Below are 22,947 nucleotides of genomic sequence, written 5' to 3' on the forward strand. Positions count from 1 at the left end.
ATTTTATTTTTTTGGCTGGACATTTTTGGGGGGGCACAAGGAGAATCTGGGGGGGCATTGCAGGCTGAGCTTGACCTTTAGCCTCCAACATTTTTTCATTGAATATGCTCTGAAATACATCACATTACAGAAGTAAATGAGTCACACAGATTATAGACTGAAAGACGTGTGATAATCATGCTTTATTGCATGTATATTGCATGTAATATATTCGTATATTGTACAAATTGAAAAAAACTAAAACATTTAAATATGACAATTATTTTACACCTTCCATAGTTCTTTCAGACTAAATGTTAATTATCACAAAGGAACATTTCTCTTCTTGAATCCCAAATTTTCATGCTCACATACTTCACCACATCACCACAGACACGTTTGCTCTTGATTCTTAGCGAAATTATATTTTGATTGAAGGTAATTTGAGGTAAGACTGAAAGTGATGTGTAGGAGTAAAAGATTGAAATTTTTCTCATTTTAATGGAATATTGCATGTAATATATTCGTATATTGTACAAATTGAAAAAAACTAAAACATTTAAATATGACAATTATTTTACACCTTCCATAGTTCTTTCAGACTAAATGTTAATTATCACAAAGGAACATTTCTCTTCTTGAATCCCAAATTTTCATGCTCACATACTTCACCACATCACCACACACTCTGAGCTGCATTAAACAGTGTGACATCTAAATGTCACTTCAGATGCAACTTGTTTCCTCTGCATTGTAAAGATTAATTTCGTTGATATTTATACCATTTGTTTGGTAACAGCCCAAATGTCTCATTATTCTAATTGATAAATTATATGCAATAATTTGACTCAAAAAGATGAGGCACATTTTAAGAAAAAATGGCTTTATAAATGTAAAAATGCTTTTAAAATGTAAAATATATATACATTTAAGCTTATTGGTAGATTAATTTCTATTACTGCTGTGACCACCACAGAATATCAAAAACTTCATACATCGTTAGATCCACAGAGCAGCTCATATACATCGACTTGACTGAAAAACTGGGAAATGCTGTTGGCTGTTGTGTGACGGCAATTTAACCTATTACACAAACAAATGTTTATTATGAGGTTGAGTTCAGTTATTTATTAGTCAGTTACTTATTGACACTTTTATTTCCATATTGAATAACATGACGCTTCCATATCGCGTTTGAATCCAGTATAGCGTTGTTCCCATATAGCCGTGATTTAAAGCTTTCTCTGGCATTTTCAAAGGCACGTAACATAATACTGTGGCTTGGCATGATACACAGTCTAATGGTCTAACGAAATCCAGTTTTAAACATCTTTTACTGTACCCATTGTATGGCCCTTATATGACCTATTTGAGTCAATGCAGATGAATGAAGTTATCTCAGGACGAGACCGCCCTGATTGTAAAGCAAAACGTGATTGGCTATAGCGAGATCGTGCTACGATTGGTCAGCGAATGTGGCTGTTATCTGATTGGCTTCAGTAGACGGTGGGTGGAGTCCACGTATTTCTGGATTGTCAGCACGTCTTGACGCAAGAAATGTTTCACAATTCGCAAATGCACAGAACGTGTTTCACAAATGCGTGCAGCTATCTACAAATGCACAGGACGCGATTCACAAATAAATGCCAGGCAAAGTTGTGGTTGTGACATAAATATATATTTGTGAGTATGATTTTTATTTGCAAATCTCATTTGATTTATTTGTGAATTTAATTCATGTTTGTGAAACTTTAAGATTTATTTGTGGATCTCATTCTATTTATTTGTGGATCATAATCTATTTATTTGGAATTAAGCAACAATTCTATCTCCATATATATATCACAAGTACAGCTTTATTTCTTATTAAAATTCTTTAATCTCACAATTATGATTTATTTTTAAACTCTGAAGTGGAAAAGGCTTCCATACTGTAAAAGTGTGCTGTTACTTAATGCAATCAAACTTAAAACGTACATCTAATGAACAGCAAAACACCCCCAAGAATCTCAGACTCACACTGCTGGAATGACTTGTGGATTATTGTGATGTTTTTATCAGCTGTTTGGACTGTCATTCTGACGGCACCCATTTACTGCAGAGGATCCACTGGTGAGAAAGTGATGTAATGCTACATTTCTCCAAATCTGTTCTGATGAAGAGACAAACTTATCTACATCTTATATGGCCTGAGTGTGAGTACTACTCACTATATTTTATGCAAATAGGAGCATGGATGCGACTGATAATCTTAGTAACTAAGAAAATGTTATTGTGACAATAACACTTACATGTAAGCATATATTTGCTTTAAAAAAGTTGCAAAACAAGTGGCCATAAACTGGCACAAACAAATGACCATTTTGCAGACACCTGCTGGTTCACATGGCTGTCAATCACTCTCTGACCCCCAGGAGTGGCTGACAGCGGGAGAGGGGTGGGATCGATGACTTGAGCTGATACAGAATAATTAGCTAAATCACTGGAATCAAAATGACTATTGAACGAGTGCGCATCTGTCTGACCACAGAAAGAGCATGAGAGTCTTTAAAACACCTCACACCTAGAGACAGGCTGTCAGATGTAATCGGTCAGTTGCTACTTTTCTAGTTTGATTTGATTTCTACAGAAGGAGTCAGAGAACTGAGTTATAAATTTAAGACCTCGTTCTGTTGTTGGTCTCGGGACGTCTAATGAGTCGTGCTGGAATTCTGATGAATTCATCAAGCTAATCTACTCTTTACAGCTACTATCTACTGATGGTTTAATGTACTTCATATGTTCTGTAGTTACTTAGTATATTCTAGTAAATAAAGTGCCATTTTTGGTTTTTGGGTCAAGACACACCAGATGAGAATCACTGCCCTATAACAAATACGTACTATTTATTTTATATACACACACTACTGTATATACACTCTTAAAAATAAAGGTGCTTCACGATGCCATAGAAGAACCTTTTTGTCTAAATGGTTCCATAAAGAACCTTTAACATCTGAAGAACCTTTCTGTTTCACAAAAGTTTCTTTGTGGTGAAATAAGGTTCTTCAGATTACAAAAATGTAAGAGATGGTTCTTTAAAGAACCTTTGACTGAATGATTTTTTGTGGAACCAAAAATGGTTCTTCTATGGCATCGCTTGAAGAACCTTTTGAAGCACCTTTATTTTTAAGAGTGTAGCTGATATTTTGCATATTATACCATATTTCATCAATATCATCACTAATGTAGAGAATACTGTATGTATAAATATATTCAACTATATATACAGTGGGTACAGAAAGTATTCAGACCCCCTTAAATTTTTCACTCTCATGGCTGTATTCGATCAAAAGGGTGCTTCTACTAAATACTGAGCAAAGGGTCTGAATACTTAGGACCATGTGATATTTCAGTTTTTCTTTTTTAATAAATCTGCAAAAATGTCAACAATTCTGTGTTTTTCTGTCAATATGGGGTGCTGTGTGTACATTAATGAGGAAAAAAAATTAACTTAAATGATTTTAGCAAATGGCTGCAATATAACAAAGAGTGAAAAATTTAAGGGGGTCTGAATACTTTCCATACCCACTGTATATATATATATATATATATATATATACACATGCATGATATGCAGGTCCACACAGAGAGAGTATATTTATATACACATACAATATTCCATAGATTCATATCTATACACTTCTGTTTTTATAAATACTTATTCAGCAAGGATGCATTTTCATTAATTAATAAAAAAATGTTTAGAAAAAAAAGTCACAGTAAATACATTTATAAATATTATAAATAATATATTATATATAATAGTATATTATTAATGTATAATAGTTACAAAAGATTTCAAATAATAATAATCAATATTTCAAATAAATGGTGTTCAACTTTATAGTCATCAGATAATCCCAACAAAAAGAAAACTATCAGTTTAAACAGAAACAATAAAACTGTTTTCAACACTGATCATAATAAAAAAAAATGTTTCTTGAGCAGCAAATCAGCATATTAGAATGATTTCTGGATGATCATGTGACACTAAAGACTGGAAAATTCAGCTTTGGATCACAGGAATAAATTATATTTTAAAATATATTCAAATAGAAAACAGTTATTTTAAATTGTAACAATATTTAATGTTTTTACTGTATTTTTAATGAAATTAATGAAGCTTTGGTGAGCAAAACCATTAAAAATACTGTAATAATATCCTTGTATAAAATAAACAAGCCTTTCTATAGTGTATAGAATAATTTTAAATAGATTATCTTTGTAGAAAGCCATTATACCATAACTGACACATAAAACATCATTTAAAAAGTCACAAAATTAGTCATAATTTTATCCTCCACAGACACAACATGGGCCTGTTAGTACTTTGTTCATCAAATTTCCTTCAGACCACTCCAGCAGTTAACGCAGTGGTACATAAAAATTACCCTCACCAACCGAGAGGCTGTGTGTAGTCAGCCATTACTGTTTAACTAAAAAAATAAATAAATCAGCCTCCATCTCCGTACCCCATCTCTAAACTACAGCAGCGGAGGTGAGCAAGACACACAAGCAGTAATGAAGCGCTGTGTCATGTGGAGATGTAATTACCTCACTCTCCTGCTGGGTGTGCACTTCCTGGGTGAGAGGAAAGATGAATTGCCAAAGTGGGAAAGAGCTGAACCCTCAAAAGTTTAATTCACCCAGCGCAGCGCCTCGCTCCTCTCCCGTCCTGCTGGCTGCTTTGGGGAGGGTAATGGTTTGGGCAAGCATTTAGCTAGCTGATAAATGATGAGTGTAGTTTTTGGTGCTCAGGATCCAGGAGATGTGTTTGTTCTGTACTCCTCCGTTCATGTGTGTGTGCGCGCTCAAATTGCATGCTGGGAGTTATTGAGTCACAGCACATGGAAAGACACAAAAAGGAGGCGGAGGGGGGATATAGAGGGGTGGAAAAAGGGAACAGGGGTCAACAAAGAGCAAATATTATAAAAGGACAAGTGAAATAGAGGATATGGGAAGGGAAATAAAAAAGTGAGATTTACCAGTTTTCCACTAAAAAAATTATGCGAGTGACCGCAAACCTCTCTCAAAACTGGCCCACTTTCCTTTGACTTGAGATCCAAGTGATGAAGGAACTGACTACTGTACTCCATGACCTGACCAAAAACAAACATAGCACATAATTTATCATATAACAAATCATTTATTTTATAATATACTGCATCATATATTATAAATAGAAACAAAATTGAAAACCTGTACCTTTAGGGGTTTGTACATTTGCATATTTATATGCACATGCTGTATATTTAAATAATTTACACAATTTTTTTTTTACATATTTAAAAGTCATATAATACGTGTGCTATTTGTAAATAAATTCAAAGCTAAATTAAAGAAACAGGCTGGATGGCAACTAAAGGCATGCTGCCTTGGACACTTGATGTGTTGACAGTCAAAAAAATGTTTTGTATCATCTATTTTCATTTGCATTTAGTTTTGAAAACTGTATTTGGTGAGGACACTGGGTTAAAAAAAACAAGTTAGCGGGTTCAATGCAGAGCCAGAACCAGCATTTTTCTGTCAGGAATGCACAGAATGACTTCAGATTGAGTGCTGGCACCTGCAAAAAGAGGTAAAAGAGAAAAGAAGAAGAGAAGTGTAGAAAAAAGAGAGAGAGGGCAGGTGGGGGGTTATTGGGCCAGTGGGTGGAGATCAATTTCCCAACAGCCTATCAGTCAAACAGCTCTACCCTATTCTGCTGATTGCACACTTTCAGCTCAAGTCAACCCATTTCCAACTTCCAAGTGTGTGTGTGTGTGTGTGTGTGTGTGTGTGTGTGCCGGGCACTCATAACTACAGGTCTGCAGCAAGTGAGGATCTGTCACGATGCTTTATTTCCTGAGCCGGTTAGCCAAGAAAGGGACAACGAGAGAGAAAGATAGAGAGAGGGGGCTCTCAGGTGAGGGGAACCAGGTCCGCCGGCATTCGCTCTGGGAGAGGGAGGTGGCAGAAAGCCGGTTGTGTCAATGCATTATGCATTAGAGTCTGCGCTCGACTGACAGCCCCTCTGCCGCCCTCGGCTCTAACAGGGCCGCCGCTAATCAAAGACGACACATCCAAATGTCCAGACACACACACACACAGAAATTTACTAATCAAAAAGTGTATTTCCTAGAGGCTGTCTCCCAGGAGAAATCCGGCGGGGAGAAATTGGAATAATTTATTAGCTTACAAGTTTTGGTTGACAGTTAGCCCGGGCCTATTTATCTCAGTAATAGAGAACGTCTCCAATGTGGCAAAATTGACCAAATCAAACAGCTTTGATCAGAAAATGAATCTGGCAAGCTTGTCTGTCTTCACGCACCCCTCGAGAAAAGCGGGAAACAAACAAATCCACAAAAAAACAAGGTAGACAGGGAAGGAGAGAGACAGAGAGAGGCTAGGCTATATAAACAGATTCACACATTTTCAAGGAAAAAAAACTGTATGTGAGGATAAACAATGAGTTAAATGCATTTTATGACCACAAGGAATATTACAACAGGCCTTGGTGGTGCCGTGACCCGGCTATATTTATTTCAACCTTGTCATTTAATTTGATTTGCTCAATCTCTCATAAATCTCATCATGCATAAATCTCAGACCTGCATTTGTACTCAGAAACTGCTAGTACATTTTACAATTTGGTACAAAGAAACAGCAACTAACACTGAAAGAACTGTGAAATTTTGAAATAGAAAGACTGAAATTGTATTTTCTTGTAAAACGTCCTCCAGTAATCTTCAAAAAGTAATTATTTGCACTTTTGCAGTGTATGCAAGCTTTTTTGATTGCAAATCTCTCACTACAAAGAATTAGTTTTGAAGTTTTGAATAAATATTAATACTGCCACTCGTTTTAAAGGATGTCCATGAACCGTTCGGACAGAAAACAGCATGTGACAACCTTCAGACACGCGCCACAGGCTTCACTTGTGAGGGACGCGCGGAGCAAAGGGGAACAAATTCGGGTCGAGCACCACAACAAACCGCCATGGCAACGGCTTTTGACAACATCACACCCAGCCTCTATACACGGCAGACAGACACGCTCATTTGCGCGGGAGATTGACGGTTCAAAGGGTCTTGATTTTGACACTGAAAAGGAACAAATATTCTCACATGTTGATCTAGTTTAATTAGAGCTGCGTGCTTTGATGCATGCTTGTCAAGGGCTGCTTGATGTTGCATCAAGTGAAGTTAAATGCGTCTCACTCAAGATGACCATGCACACATTGACAGAAGAGAAGTTTGTGTGGGCCTGCCTTTGGAATGCAACATGCAAACAACCTTCATGCAAGGACGCTTCATCTGCGTTTGACGTAGCTAACCTGCTCCAAACATTATTTGCTTTGAATTTGGAACAAAATTGTAATGTCCTATCATCACTCTTCAAAATAAAGGTACTTCAATGGTTTTAGCTTTAGCCATTGTTGATTAAAATTGCTAAATAGTTATCATATGGTGTATAAAGTTACAAAATTATTTTCTGCTAACCATTCAAAAGTTTGGAGTTGTAAGATTTTTTAAATGATTTTGAAGGAATATGCTCACCAAGGCTGTATTTATTTGATAAAAAAATACAGTAAAAAGGAGTAGTATTGTGAAATATTATTACAATTTAAAATAACTGTTTTCTATTTCAATATGTTTTAAGATGCAATTTATTTCTGTGAAGCAAAGCTGAATTTCCAGCATCATTACGCCAGTCTTCAGTGTTACATGATTCTTCAGAAATCATTCTAATATCCTGATTTGATGCTCAAAATGTTGAAAACAGTTGTGCTGCTTTATATTTTTGTGGGAAAATACGTTTTTTTTCCTTAATTTTTTCAAGATTCTTTGATGAATAGAAAATCCAAAAGTACATCATTTAATTAAATAGAAATCTTTTGTAACATTATAAATGTATTTTCTGTCACTTTGCATCAAATTCATGCGTCCTTACTGAATAAAAGTATTAATTTCTTTCCAAAAACAATCTTACTGACCCCAAACCTTTTACTGGTACGTGTGCACTGGAACATGTTTATGAAAGCAGTTCATTACAGGCCCCTCACGCCGCCAGCAGAGTGAAATTTTTCACCTCGTGCAGACTGCTTTTTAAACTACATTTGGACTTGTGCCGACAATTACCTCCTCAAAGTCTCTAAAGTACCAAAGCTCTGCCTAATTAGTATGCATTATCAATTAACGGCCTTAATAGGCGGCAGATTGATCACATCCCCCTGTTTCAGGGGCCGAACAGAGGCAAAAGCTGGAATGAAAATTCCCTCGCCCGCTCTCACTCACGAAAAAGCAACTAAATGGCCATGATATAGAACAACTCAACTGCTGTAAACACTTCTGCAATAAAGTACATCAGGAACAACAACAGTAGGCCTACTACTACTACTAAAGTTAATGACAATAATAATAAACCCTTCTGGAAAACAAAAAAAACAAGAACAGCTTAAACCTGTCTAAAGTGGTTTAGCTGGTCTTTCAGCCTGGTCAAACAGCTCTAACAGATGGTGTTCCTGCCTGACCAGCTGAGAATTGCTCAAACCCCCTCTTAAACCAACAAAACAGACCAGCCTAAGCAGTGAAAACTGCTAAACCATTTTTTGGGAGGAAAAAATGCAAGTTTTAATGACACATAAAAACAACAACAAAGCTAATAAAATATTAAAAAATTAAAAAATAAATAAAGCTAAAAATAAATAAATACATGAAATTCAGTTTGAAATACTTCAATGAGAGCAGTATTAAACGCACACTCAACTAAAATCGCGTTTGATCCAAAGTGCGGCCATTCATCAGCCAAATGAGCCTCATGTTTCCAGCATACATTCATTTTCAGGACATTGTTTAATTGCACTGTTTTACATAAAAGTCGCTGAGTGGAGGAAGAGAGTGTGATTTTCACTTACTCTCACCAAACTGTGTCCTCGTTCATCACTCGAACTCATCAGAACTCTCATGGAGAGCCGCTTCCATTAGAAGAAACAACAAAATGGAGTTGCTGATGGCGTGTGGTGTTGGTGAAGATTGATTGACTGATGCATTGATGGAAACGATTCACAGAAGATCTGAAAGCAAAAGACAATAGAAATGTGACATTAAACATCCTAAAATTAAACATGTCTGCAGGAATACAAGAAACAGCTCTTAATTCATTTTCTTTCTGAATATCACAAAGAAAATGCTGTGGTTACAAAACATACATATGACAGCATTCTTCCAATGAGCCCACTATAAAAATAATATGAATTCATAAAAAAAAACCCTATCAGTCTTCCGCATTTTAGTTGCACAGGCATGAAATCATAACTAAGTCTTCATAACCTATTTATATTTGATTAATTCTGGACTTGTTTTCATCTACACTCTGTGGCCTACATTATGCCACATGATATGCAGGTCAATATTGTGAGTTACTGAGATTGTCACTGGTCATTAAATTAAAGTTAGACAAATGATGCTCTTAGAGAACACATTTTCACCAGTTTAACCATTTTTATTTTGGAACAGAGATGCATTTTAAACTAGACTGCTCATTTTTTATTATATCAGGCATCTTTGTTTGTCATTGACCCATCATATTTACTGTAATATTTACAACCTTTTGTTTTCTATACAGGTTTAAAGACTGTTTGAAGGTGTTGAAATGTAAAAGAGCCTTGCAGGTCTACCTCCACCGCCCTGTTTGAGCCTGCAAAGTTTTAATCTGTATAAATTAATGCATTAAATTGTTTGCTTATTTGAATAAACACCGTTACAAATCATTAGATGAATTACTTGGCCTGCTGATTACAACTTATGCATCAAAATGCACTTAATTTTCATTAAGAGGTATAAAATTAGATGATTATTATATTAATTAAGATGATTACAAACAATTATCCTTTGCAAGCACCCGCGGTCCTGCAAACTAGGTCAGTCTGATGAAGTATTATTTCTGCACCGAGCCATTTCTCCTGGCCTTCGTTCAGCATGGAAATCCGGAATAAAAGCCTGTAAGGGCAGACAATACGATGGTCAGATATTTTCTTTGTTTCAGCGGTCATAGGGCCACTGATGTTGGGTTGTTTCCAAACATGAGAACAGGGTGCTGAATCCATTATGTGGCTATAGGGCCACAGACATGCGTCTGATGTCCGAGTAGTTCACGGCGCGTAATACACTGGGCAGAATGTGCTGAGAATTCAGGGAAACTGTGGAATTGAAGAGTCACAAATAATAAGCGTCACCGGGACAGTGACCGGAGAGAATGGCTTTCCTTTATGTCTGTCTGAGAGCAAGCAATCTAGCACCAAAGAAAACAACAGCACCATATATAGGACTCACTTGCTATGATCTAAACGACAAAAGAGTATGCAAATTAAATTAGGATTGATATAAAATGCATAAACTCACCTCATACCTTACAAAGGTCAGATGCCTTGCAGAAGAATGTAGGTTTAGTGACGCAAACGCAGATTTTAAGATCTAGGATAAAAGACACCAAACAATTATAGGTCTGCATATAGTGTGTAAAAAGATTTGAGCAAATTTATCTTGAGTGAAAAGAAAAAGTTACTCAACTTGCCAAACTTCCAGTTACTGCTTTTGTAAATACTGTTAAACCAAAAAATAATATATTTTAAAAGTTTCCCGTTTTGTTTCCATTCTCATGAGTGAAACACTTTGTTTAGGCAATTTACATTTTGTCTTATAGGCCTATGTCTTATTAAAGCAATAAATTGAAATGACTTCAATCAAGATTCAGATGTACTGTTTAGAGCATTATGAATTAAGTTGTCATTAGATCATTCCTGATTTAGGTTTATATGACTCTCAGCGTGTTAAAAAAACTCTTCAGTGCAATCTTTGCAAGAAAGCATAAGCATCTAAGCAAAGATAATAAGTGCAACAGATACATACAGACCCAGATCTTTGATCTTTTAACACACAATCTTCAATTAGGATAATCTATCATTCATAAAAATGCGCTTTTTGCATCACCACACAATAACTAATAGTAATGGCAAAAACAACTAGGCCTACACTTCATAAATAAAGTAAAACAATAACGCTGTAACATTATACTTCATGCTGCAATGCATTCTGGGAACTCGCAAACCTTGAACAAAACAGAAATATCGAGCATTATGAAATGATTTGTGCATATATCTCTTTTAGTTGGGACAGCATTTGGAGGAATACTGTTTTTCTACAATGTGTTTTACATCAAAGGTTATTCATAATTCTTATTATAAATGCAATGGATAAAATGCAAGTGCTTAACCGCTGCATAGCAGTGTGGTATTTCAGCATGCTAGATTTTGTACAGGGACAGAATTTGGCTTCTGCATGTCTGATGTTTCATAAAGCAAGACCACAATCCCCACTACAAACCCCACACACCTATGCACACGCTAGAGCCTGTAGCTGCATTTCAAGCCTGTTCTCAGCACGCTGATGTATATTTCATTGTCCACGGCTTAATTTTGATTTATCGTCCGTCTACAAATTAGAAAAATATGTTTTAGAATTCCATCTTGCGGAAAAGCTGCGCGTGATGCCGGGGGATTGGACGATATTTAAGATGTCAGAGATACATATTGGATTAGCGCGCTTTGTTCGCGCGCCATAGCAGGTGTTTAATCACGGCTGATGCGCGCGCTGAAATGCGTTAGGACAGGAACGGGAGCCGCGTTCCCCGGGACTGCGATAAATCACAGCCGAAAGCAACTAACATGTCCCCTCCCCACCTACTCAAACACACACACACACAAGTCTTCCAAAAATCATACAGCTGATCCTAAAAGCGCGAGTGCATGTACGTTTTCTCGACTGCGCAGTCACCTAATGATTAATTTGAGTTGTCAATCGATCTTTAAAGTGTTTAATCTTTTGCGGTATATTCATTTGATAAGTTAAAACGTAATACCTCTCAGAAGAACCACTTTTTAAGAAAGAAATTCCTGTCAGTATTTTCGGTCGAGATTCTCGCGCGACCAAACTGTAGGCCATTTGGCGCCAATCAACTACAATACTTGTGATATAAATCGTTTTATATACCTGTGATATAAAAGTAATAGTGTGTTAAACAACGACGTTATTCATGTTTTATTGATATATACGCATCCTAACGAAAAGCGCTGAAGCGGCGTTCTGTAGGTTACTTACTTCCTCAGGTGAATGCGACTTCCGGTTACTGAAATGATCGAAAACGCGGTTGAAATGTATGCTATATGTATTTATATGTGAAAATAGATCATTGTAAATAGAATTGTATGCAAATAGAGTTAATTTAGCCAAATGTTTAAAAAAAAGCCAAGGCTACTATTTTAAATACTATTTCAGTCTTTCTACTTTACAATGTTTACTTGCCGATTCTTTGTCAATAGGCTAATTGAACATTTCTACGCCATTTTTTTTCAGTAGATACATAAAGGTGACACTAAAAAGTGTTTATTAGAAAGACCGTTTATAACTTTCCACAAATAGCCTACTGTACAAAACCTGACAATATATATGGAAACATATCATTTTCACTGAATGACCTATCATCTCTATGCACAGTTGTGTGCAGCAAAAAAGCAGTTCATTTGCCTACCTTCAAATTGCTGCCTTAAATCGGTAAGATAACAGTTACAACCTGCAGTGATGAGTTATTTACACTTTTTGACCGCTTTGAATATAATTGTGATGATGAAAATCAAGTTGATATTCTGAAAACCTCATATAATCAGGTCGAAATGAGAGAAATTACTGTGACAATTTAAAAAGTGAAATGGATTGAAACAAGGATATTATAACAATGGAAACATTGCATGGTGTGTGTATGAGAGAGAGAGAGAGAGAGAGAGAGAGAGAGAGAGAGAGAGAGACGACGACGTTTAGGAGAGCAAACATTTTCAAGGTCATCCGGTGAACTGGAACGAGCTCAGAGAGATGCATGGCGAAAACGGCACATTTTGACACGAGCGCAAGGTTTGATTAAAAGGTAAAGTAATGGGTTTAAACACACGCCACGCGCCTGGCGCGCCAGACTCTGTTGGCTTTTCGCAAATTACTTAACGGTGCAGTGATGGAAATAAGATTGTAATGTTTGGTAATGGAAAAGAAAGCCCCATATTCTTTTTCTGGCCTTCTTGTTTTCTGACATACACAAAATAAATTACCCAGGCTAATAGGCATGGCGCGTGGAATTTTTCCCCGCACCTTCTGAGGGAATTCAAACGTGTTCCTAGCGGTTTCATTTTACATTCGTTATCTCACGCAATATTGGTTGAAATGATGAAACATCAAACACCTAATGTAACATTAACAGTACTGACTGCTGAGACAAATAGCTCACACAAAAAAGCCCCAAAAGTAACTCAACCTTGAACATAGTGCCTCTGCTGCCTGCGTGCGCCTGGCCTTAAATATGCCTAGTGAAAACCAGGGGCAAGAAAACAGCCATCACAAACTAGAACAAATGGGGGATTGCAAAACACAAACAAAGATGATTTGAAGTGGTACACAAAAACGTGTACGTAGTTAACACAAACCACAACTGATCATGCATCTCTGCGCATGGGAACGGCGTCATGCAGACCGGCAAAACCTCGCAAGCCCCGCACACCACCAACCTTCTGCTCCAGCCCTGCTGGAACAGGCATGCAAAACATGCAAATGCATGACTTTGCATGCATTTGGGCTATTTATGTGTGGAGAACATTGGAGGAGAAAAAGCCTGCATATAGTAGGGGAGACCGGGGCTAGTTGTCACACCCTTTACTCCAGTAAATATTTCTCAGGCTGGTTTTATTTTTGATGTCAATGTATGTATAGATACATACATTAGAGTCTACTAAACATTTCCACCATCGTTGCTCTGGAGAAGAAAAAGATACTGTTCATTAAACACTTTGCAGTTAATGTTGTCCCACTATGGAGAAGTTGTCAATGTCTTTAAATAGACTCATTTTAAATGGAAGTTTTAAGCTCAAAATGATTAATGAGACAGCAAAGATAGAGAGTAACAAAAATATGAAATAAGTGTTTTGCCCAACATATACTGGAATTATTAAATGCATAAAATTACAACATTTAAAACGTATTCTAAGAACACAGTTCAGTTTTTTTATATGCCTTTATTGTATAGTTGATTTTTTTTCTCTCTCTCCTAGTGAATGTTTTATAGTGTGGTTTTACAGTGGCTGTTTTTACCTACCCAGCTGAAACATTCTCAAAACGTTCTCTGAAGGTCCTCTTAAAAGTTATGAACAAAACATTCTTCCTGTAACAGGACTTTTGTTCAAAGTCTTTAATAATGTTCTCAAAACGTTACCACAAAAGATTAGTATTTATACATCATTCATAGAATGCTTATTTTAAAAAAAAAGTTCGAGTTGGATGTTTGTCTGAAATTTGTTAAATGTTACTAAATGTTTCAGAATGTTTAGAGGACATTCAAAAGTAGCTAATGCTCCTGCAATGTTGACAAAATTATAGAATTGAATATTTAATCATTTCTTATCTTACCACTAAACAAAGTACAAACATTTTTAAAACATTTAATTGACATTCAGAAGGAAATAAAAGTTTTCATAACTTCAGCAAAACGTTCTTATGTTTTTGTTAGCTGGGTAAATCATTACAAAAATATATTTTTCAAGTTTTTTTTATTTACAAAAAGAAATCGTAGATAATAGTACGCATACAAATGATGAAATACCGACATGGACAGATCTTTTGAAGCAAAACCTTATAGGCCTAGTTCAACTTTTTAACTGGTCACCACATTGACCAGAACACCCATCAAGTGCTTCCGCACAGCGTTCGAGGCTTCAGCAGGTGATAGCGCCATTAAAGAGCGATCAGAATATAGCAATTAAGCTGACATTACACTCGCCCAGCGCTGTCCATAGGTGTCCACCGTTTACCCGGGAACCACCTTCTCTTAATTGCCTCCTAATTCCACGTGTCAGATCCGTGTTTCCCCGCTGTCCCGCCCGGTGGTCCAGTGTGTGTCTTACCATTCTCAACTCCGAGGCGTTACTCAAGCCAATGACACAAGGCAAATTGCGTTTAATAAATGAGCTTAATGGATCACGCGATTGGATTGTGAACGCAGTGCTTCCTCTGGTTAGGCAAAACATTTATATCCAGTTCTAAGTGTTTCCCACGCGTTTTAAACCCGCGCAGACGGACTGCGTGTCTCACCTACGATTTAAACTCATTATAAAGCAGGTGAGACAAATTCAAGAGCATGAAAAGTGATTTAGGGTAATCAGGGGCACGACAGTGTCAGTTTAAGCTCGCCTCAGTCAAACCAACTCCATTTAATCACACATGGCATTAAAGAACTGGGATATGCAATACTTGGCAAAGTATGATGACGCTTGGCCAATGCGGCATATGGCAGTCATCGTCAAACGTCCTGACGTGGCCACGTGGATATTCTCTAATCTTGCGCGCTCACCTAATCAGAAATGCAAGTAAAATGTCAAAGAGATGATGACACCTTCTCTCTCCCTCTCTCTCTTTTATGGCCTCGGCATGTTTGGTTGCGCAAAACAATCTCATCGGACATTATTGATGTTACAGATGTTGTGGTAATCAAATTATCGGTCTGTGAAGGGCCCCCCTCTGTCACCGGCGCGCTCCGTGATGAATTACGGTAAAGGTCATCACGCGGCTCCGTTTTATTGGAAGTTTATATGGTAACGCTTGGATGAGCATCTGTAGAGAGAGACGCTTGCCGTTCACTCTGTGTGCGAGTGTGTGTGTGTGTGTGTATATGGGTGGTTATGTTAGGAGTTTGGGAATATCATCTGCTTGCAAACTGTGTTCAAATGAAGCAAAGATAATAACAGCCCACAAAGTTAATTATGCTGCCACATTAGCTACTAATTCAAATATCTATTTATAAAACAACTATCTATCTATCTATCTATCTATCAGTGCTGTAACAGATTACAAGTAATTTGGATTACGTTACGTTATCAGATTCCAAATATGGTTACTTTATTTTAAGGTGTCCTTGTCACAGTGTAATTAGCTATATAATGTTACAGTGCATTTAAATACTGAGTAATATTAATTAACTACATAACTACAATCAACACACTATATGGTTAGGGTAAGGATTAGAGTTCAGTTTAGGGTTACATGTAATTATGTACATGTAACGTGTAACAAGGACACCTTAAAGTAAAGTGTTACCGAAGTACTTGTAATTAGATCAAATTACATTTTTAAATACTCCTAATCAGACTACAGCTACTTTTTTTATTTACTAAATGATTACATTGAATCTTTTTTAGTAAGGGTTTTATTTTGATTGGTGTTATTTTAAAATGATTTATTTTGAGTTTACATGTTTTAAAATGGAATTATTAGCTTTCTTTAAACTTATGAGCCTATCAAACTATCTGTCATCTATCAGTCATTCTGTCTATCTATCTATCTATCTATCTATCTATCTATCTATCTATCATTATGCTGTCACATGATCTACTACATATCTATTTATAAAATAAGTTATTCAGTCACACACACACACACACACACACACAATAATTTTTGAATTCAATTCAGATACAATGAAACTACAGATAATAAATTATTTTCCTGAGGTAGCATCCTTAACATACACTAAGTGGAATATTGCATTTCAGTCCACAGCAATGCAACGAAAATAATGCGTTGTAAAAAAAATGTAATGCTATGAACGACGACGCAAATGTAATTCAGTTTATAGGCTACCAGGAAGAGACCGTTTTCTCCATTACATCTAACAAGAATGGTACCCGACAAATCAGCATGTTCAAAACAAGTAGGCCTAAGTGCTGCATAAACACTTTGGCTAGCTATTTTCATTCTTGCAATCAATTTAAACGCCTCAGTTTTTCGCTACAATAGGCGTATTGTCCTATGGACGGATCTTACATTCAAATGCTCATTATATTATAGGCCTAATGGAATGTTACCAAATAATTCATCTTTTGAATCCTAAACAAAATGTCTCTCAGTAGGACACCTATAATCCCTAAAGGGGTACCAACACCTTTATAGGATTATCACGGATTACACCACATTAGGGTCCCACGTGGCCCTACACCAAAGGCCCGGTGCCTCATCCATTGTGCGGCACCAGTCTCTCGTGCTGACACTCGGGGGTTATTTGTTGTCACTCCGCGCACATTAATCCCGCCACAATTAGGTGTCAGCTCGCGCCATTCTCTGTTTGATGATAGCCTTGGGCGGCTGCAGCGCTCGAGCCCTAATCAGCAGAGTAAACTCGCGCTATATTTCAATTTGGGGAGGCGCTCTTCCGCACGGAGGGCCCCAGCACGGCAATAAATAAAGCAACTATTTACGCCACCATCACACAGAGACATCCAAATGCACTTACCACCGGCCCTCTCATCATGGCCCGCATTCAACAACAGCCATAAATCAGCACTTTTCGAATGCAGTGATTAGTGAAGCTATTTACACACACACACAATGCACTGAAAAACTAAATATACACTTCACACCACCCTTGCACATTGTAAATGGCCTCTTTTTTGATTCCATAGGTCTGTGCTACAGAGAGAAGGAAGGGAAAGTAAGTACAAGCTAGTGCATTTATTTTTAAACACCTTGTATTTCAAAATCTCCTCAAATTTGACTTTAATATTATTTTTATATTATATTATGACTATGAATATTTACTCTGATTGAATTTTGTTACAATATCTATCTATCTATCTATCTATCTATCTATCTATCTATCTATCTATCTATCTATCTATCTATCTATCTATCTATCAGTGCTGGGTAGAAATGGATTATAAGTAATCTGGATTATGTAATCCGATTCCAAATATAAAGTACTTGCAATTAGATAAGATTTTCTTGATTACATGATTACATTTAATCTTTTTTAGTAAGTGTTTTATTTTGATTGGTGTTATTTTAAAATGATTTATTGTAATTTTACATTTTTATGATTTAATTATCATCTTTTCTTTAAACTTATGGAATATATATATATATATATATATATATATATATATATACAAAAATGTGCAAATATATATGTATATATATGTAATATATTTCAATAAATAATTTCTTATATATATAATAGATTAATTACATTATAATTGTATTAATATATATTAATGTTAATGTTAAATAATAGTGAACATTTATATCTGTTCTTTATTTATTAAAATGTATTAACACACACATATATATTCACTATTATTTCAAGAGATATAATAGAAATTATGCACTGACCTGAGTTAAATATATGAGTGTCACAGCAAAGGGTCTGAATACTTAGGACCATGTGATATTTCAGTTTTTCTTTTTTAATAAATCTGCAAAAATGTCAACAATTCTGTGTTTTTCTGTCAATATGGGGTGCTGTGTGTACATTAATGAGGAAAAAAAAATTAACTTAAATGATTTTAGCAAATGGCTGCAATATAACAAAGAGTGAAAAATTTAAGGGGGTCTGAATTCTTACCGTACCCACTGTATATATTTGCACGTTTTCAGAATTCATGCATGCAAATATGCATTTAATGCAGCATTTATGTCATAGCTATGTAGTAGTTGCGCCCTAATTCACCAATGTTTTATGCAGATACATAAATATAATGTAAATATATAAATAAACAAATTATAAATATAAACTTTTCAATTAATTATTAGCATAATATATATTATATACATGTGTTCTCTACATGTATTGATATATATACACTGTATATTGGGATATTTGTTAATGAGGCAAACTGAAAATTACATATATGCATACAAGATTATATGAAGCACACAGTATTAGAGTCAAATTCCCAAATATTTACAAGATAAATATATATATATATATATATATATATATCCTTGTATTAACCCAAACCGAATATGCAGCATTGCTGATTAATATCCTGGATTTTGTTTTTCTATTTCCAATTTTTCTACAAGATATGTTAATGCACTGAGTGTTTTTTATGGCTAATTCAGGCACTTGAGGGCTTTCACTGAGCAATCAGGGCTAATTAAGACTCTATAGCCTTCACACTGAGCAACTCCCATTACATCTACAGCTTTTACTGCGCAAACACCCAATCAAAGGCCACAAATGTGTGTGTGTGTGTGTTGTGTTATCCAGAATTCAGGAAACACCTGCAAAGAGGGTACTTAAACCTTAACGTGGCACAATGAAAGACACGACGGCATTCAATGAGAGTTTAATTTGAAATGAAAACACCCTCTTTTATGACAACACATTCTATAAAACCCATTATCAGCCAATTACACAAACTCCCTCCTTTACTGAGCAGCTCAGAGCTGAATCAGGCTGTCGTAGACAAGCCTGTGAATTATGAGCAAGATTTTTTTGGGGGGGTTTAGAATTCATTAAACATTCATAATGTGCTATAACAGCTTTTTTATTGTATATTAAATCAGATGAGATGACATACACAATTGCAGTCAGATGGCTATTCTGGTGAAGTTATCACCTGTGTTTTGTGCTTAATTACTATGTTTCTTTGACTAAACTACATATTTACATTTAGTAATTTAGTGCTTGAATGTGTAAAACTTGCTGCTAGGGAGTTGTGTAGGGTTGCCAGGGTGTTGCTAGGTGTTTGCTTGCTAAAGAACATTTCTGTCATCATTTACTCACCTCATGTTGTTACAAACCTGTATTATTTTCTTTCTACCGTGAAACTCACAAAACGAAAATATGAAATACAATGAAAGTCAACATCCTTCAAAATATCATTTTGTGTTTCGCTGAAGAAAGAAAGTCATAGAGGTTTAAAGGGGTCCTATAATGCTTTTTTGAATTTTAGTCAGTGTGTAGTGTGTATGTTTGGGCATAAAAAAGATCTAGAAAGTTACAAATCTCAAAGTCCACTCCAAAGGGAGATATTTCGTTTTTTTAAAATCCCTTTTCAAGAACTACAACGAACGGCTCGTTTGGACTACAGCGTTGGTTTCCGGGCTTTGTGATATCACAAAGCGGCCCATTAGAATATCATTAAAAATAATTCCCGCCTACAGAAATTCGAATGGTTGGGGGGTGGGGAGGGGCGAGGTTGTGGTTAGAACGCTTGGTTGAATGAGTGCATCAGACGAGACGACGAAGAAGAAGTGCTGCTGCAGAGTTAGTGCATCAGAGAAAACGAAGAAGAAGAGCTGCTGTGCTGTAGCGTAACATTTTCGGCATGTCTAGAACAATTCTTACAAGTACAACACGACGTAGCTGGGCGCCGCGGAGAAAATAATGTATTCGAATTTTAAAGACGTGGCACGACGCGACGCTGTGCTTCTCGTCCGGTGCGCGACCGCCTGAAACGCTGTTTTTTTCACCTCCGTGCCCAAACGTCTTTGTTTGGGCTTCCGAAAGCGGATGATGTCAGGAAACAGTGGTTGCAATTTATTTTTTAACTCTGTTCCTGAGCATTATAACCCCAATTTGCTATTGTGTGCTGCGCATTTTACTGAGGACAGCTTCCACAACATGAGGGAGTAGGCCAACAGTGCCGGATTCGCCAAAAAGCTTTTGTTGAAAGACGGAGCAAGGGGCGTGGCAGTACTGAAACACCGTCTAAGCTGTTCGCCAATCACAACGCACTGGGACAGCTACCCAATCACAACACATTTTGTTTTTCGGAAGGCGGACCTTCATCAAAGCCGGACCTAATCGAGCCGTTTGTGCCAGGCTGGGGAGAAAGGTACTTTAATAATGTAAATTATGTGAAAAATAATGCGTTTTTCGAACCACCAAGCATGAGAGCATGTTCTAGTACACCCCCAAAACAAAATCAAGACTTTGTAAAAGAGCATAATAGGACCCCTTTAAGATGACACGAGCTCAGTAAATGATGACAAAATTGTATTACTATTTTACTATCATCCATTTAATACAATGACAATCCTTCTACAGCAACCTCAAGTCTTGCTCAAGGATGCAATAGAGGCATTTTTCTATTTAGCAGATTTTTAAAACCACATATACTTTAAAGCAGCACTATGTAACATTTGGAGCTAAAAGTGACATTCCAACCGGAGCTACTTCTCTGTGTTTATGTCTATGGCGTTTCACGCAGGTATGTGTTCCTCCGCAGCAGTGACGACCAGGCTACAATAGTCCAAATATAAGTTCTTATTATAAGTGTACCGTAGTGATTCGGAATAAGACAAAAACACGGTTTGGAAGATGAATTCATGATGTACTCGCTCATTATATACATTTAGCAAATTTTGATCACAGAAAAAGTTACATAGTGCTGCTTTAATGGACAGTCAGATACAAGGTGACCTTAAACCAAGATCTCTTAAATACCAAGACTGAGCTTGAAAGCTTTCACATTCCATCAAGAAATTCTCAGATATAACTAATACTGGCACAAATTCCCACAGATATCAACTACAGGAACTTTGAAAATCACAATTTGGAGCCGGTCACATTACATCTTTCAGTCTAAAAAACAACATACGCAAGCGCTTAAATATTCAGGTTAATTGATCCATTGTACATATTTATAGTGTTTTTTTATGCTATTGCGGCAGTAACAAACCTCCATACTCAAATTTCTGTGTCATTAAACCGTTTAAACTAACTTTAACTACCTCACTTAGCAAGATTCACTGCAAACAGTCACTCAGATATTACCTGAAAGTGAAAACTGATCATCAAATGCACCTGTTTATGGTAGGATAAGCGACAAACCATTGGCAGACAGTGGGAATTGTCAGGAAACCTGTTTGGAAACAGTCACTAGTCTTGCATTTCCATTAAGTGAAGACTGTATCTGAAAAATGACAAATTTAAGCTGTGAATTAGCAAATTAATGTTGCAGAAAACAGAATAAAGGGTGAGTAGATGTCGATAGGAAAGATTTAGCATCAGTGTGTGTGAAGAAACTGTTCAAAAACCCATTTTTTCTTCTGTTATTACTTCAACGGCCTGTAATGACCGCAGGTGGAAATTACGATTCGCTGTTTCAATCCACAGACGAATCATCTATATGAATGAAGGAAAAGAGGAAACCAAGGCCGAAGATGAGGAAGAGAGAAAGACAGAGAGCGAGGGGAGAAAAATCTGTCGAAAATAAGAAAAGATGAATCTGTCTTTCTCGTCTAATGAGTGTCTGATTGAATACTTCAGAGGGAGAACATGCAGTCGTTTAAGTTCAGCTCCTCAAAGACGACCAAAAAAATCTAATTACAATAAAACAGACATAACATAGCTGTGAAGCAGCCACTTACGGCTAATCATATCAATTACTGCGCCCGGGGCTCCTCAGAGACACAGAGTGATTGTTTGAAGAGAAAAATTGTATTTGGTGAGCTTGAGACACTCACTCACAGCAAACCATCCATTACTCTCCATTCACTTCCCTCTGCCTCTGCAATATACTTGTAACCTGCACACACACAAACACGAGCATAATCACAAAGAGGAATGTATAGGTTACTGCTGGAATTTGTGCTGTCGACTTGTTTAAATGTGTCGTAACTACGTAAATTGGATGTTAAATGAGATGAGAAACTTAGATGCATGAAAGCAGATAAACGAAAACAAGAGTGTTATTGTTGTCTGTTAAAGATGTAGATGCGATAAAGCCGCAGGTGTGTAAATGTTTTCCATTAGGCTCACAGAGATGCTTAGGCCTGCAAACCTCACTTTAAACCACTTTACATAGTAATATCTACTTTAAATAGACTATTTGGTTTTGCTTTTAAGTGAGGTTCCTTGTATAACACATATATGCATGTACAGGAAACTTCACTCAAAAACAAGAGAAGCAATATATAGAGAGAGAAATCTACAGATATACACATTGCCATTCAAATGTTTGGAGTTGGTAAGATTTTTAAAGTTTTTTTTTTTCCTTCTGAAGTCTCTTATGCTCACTAAGACTGCGCTTATTTGATCAAAAATGCGGTATAAACTGTAAAATTGTGAAAT

The 22,947-nt window shown here is 36.4% G+C and overlaps 2 long non-coding RNA genes across 3 annotated transcripts in view; one reads left to right on the plus strand and one right to left on the minus strand.

The window, feature by feature from the left end:
- Positions 1 to 12,183, minus strand: part of LOC107585463 (uncharacterized) — a 25,631-nt gene extending 13,448 nt beyond the window's left edge. Inside the window, exons 1-6 of one of the 2 annotated variants that reach the window (XR_001609244.1) lie at positions 12,159 to 12,183; positions 10,404 to 10,475; positions 9,885 to 10,001; positions 8,918 to 9,076; positions 5,007 to 5,120; positions 4,576 to 4,844 (exon numbers count right to left, since the gene is read on the minus strand). This is a non-coding gene — a long non-coding RNA (uncharacterized lncRNA). The remainder of the gene's footprint in view (positions 1 to 4,575; positions 4,845 to 5,006; positions 5,121 to 8,917; positions 9,077 to 9,884; positions 10,002 to 10,403; positions 10,476 to 12,158) is intronic. The other variant, XR_001609245.1, reaches the window with a different exon arrangement.
- A 692-nt stretch (positions 12,184 to 12,875) lies between these two features.
- LOC107585464 (uncharacterized) lies at positions 12,876 to 22,069 on the plus strand. The gene is made up of 3 exons (XR_001609246.1): positions 12,876 to 12,978; positions 17,549 to 17,577; positions 21,991 to 22,069. It is a non-coding gene; the product is annotated as an uncharacterized lncRNA (long non-coding RNA).
- The last annotated feature ends 878 nt before the right edge of the window (positions 22,070 to 22,947 follow it).

This window comes from Sinocyclocheilus grahami, unplaced genomic scaffold (assembly GCF_001515645.1).
Source record: "Sinocyclocheilus grahami isolate Dianchi unplaced genomic scaffold, SAMN03320097.WGS_v1.1 scaffold70.1, whole genome shotgun sequence".
Classification (NCBI taxonomy): Eukaryota; Metazoa; Chordata; class Actinopteri; order Cypriniformes; family Cyprinidae; genus Sinocyclocheilus; species Sinocyclocheilus grahami.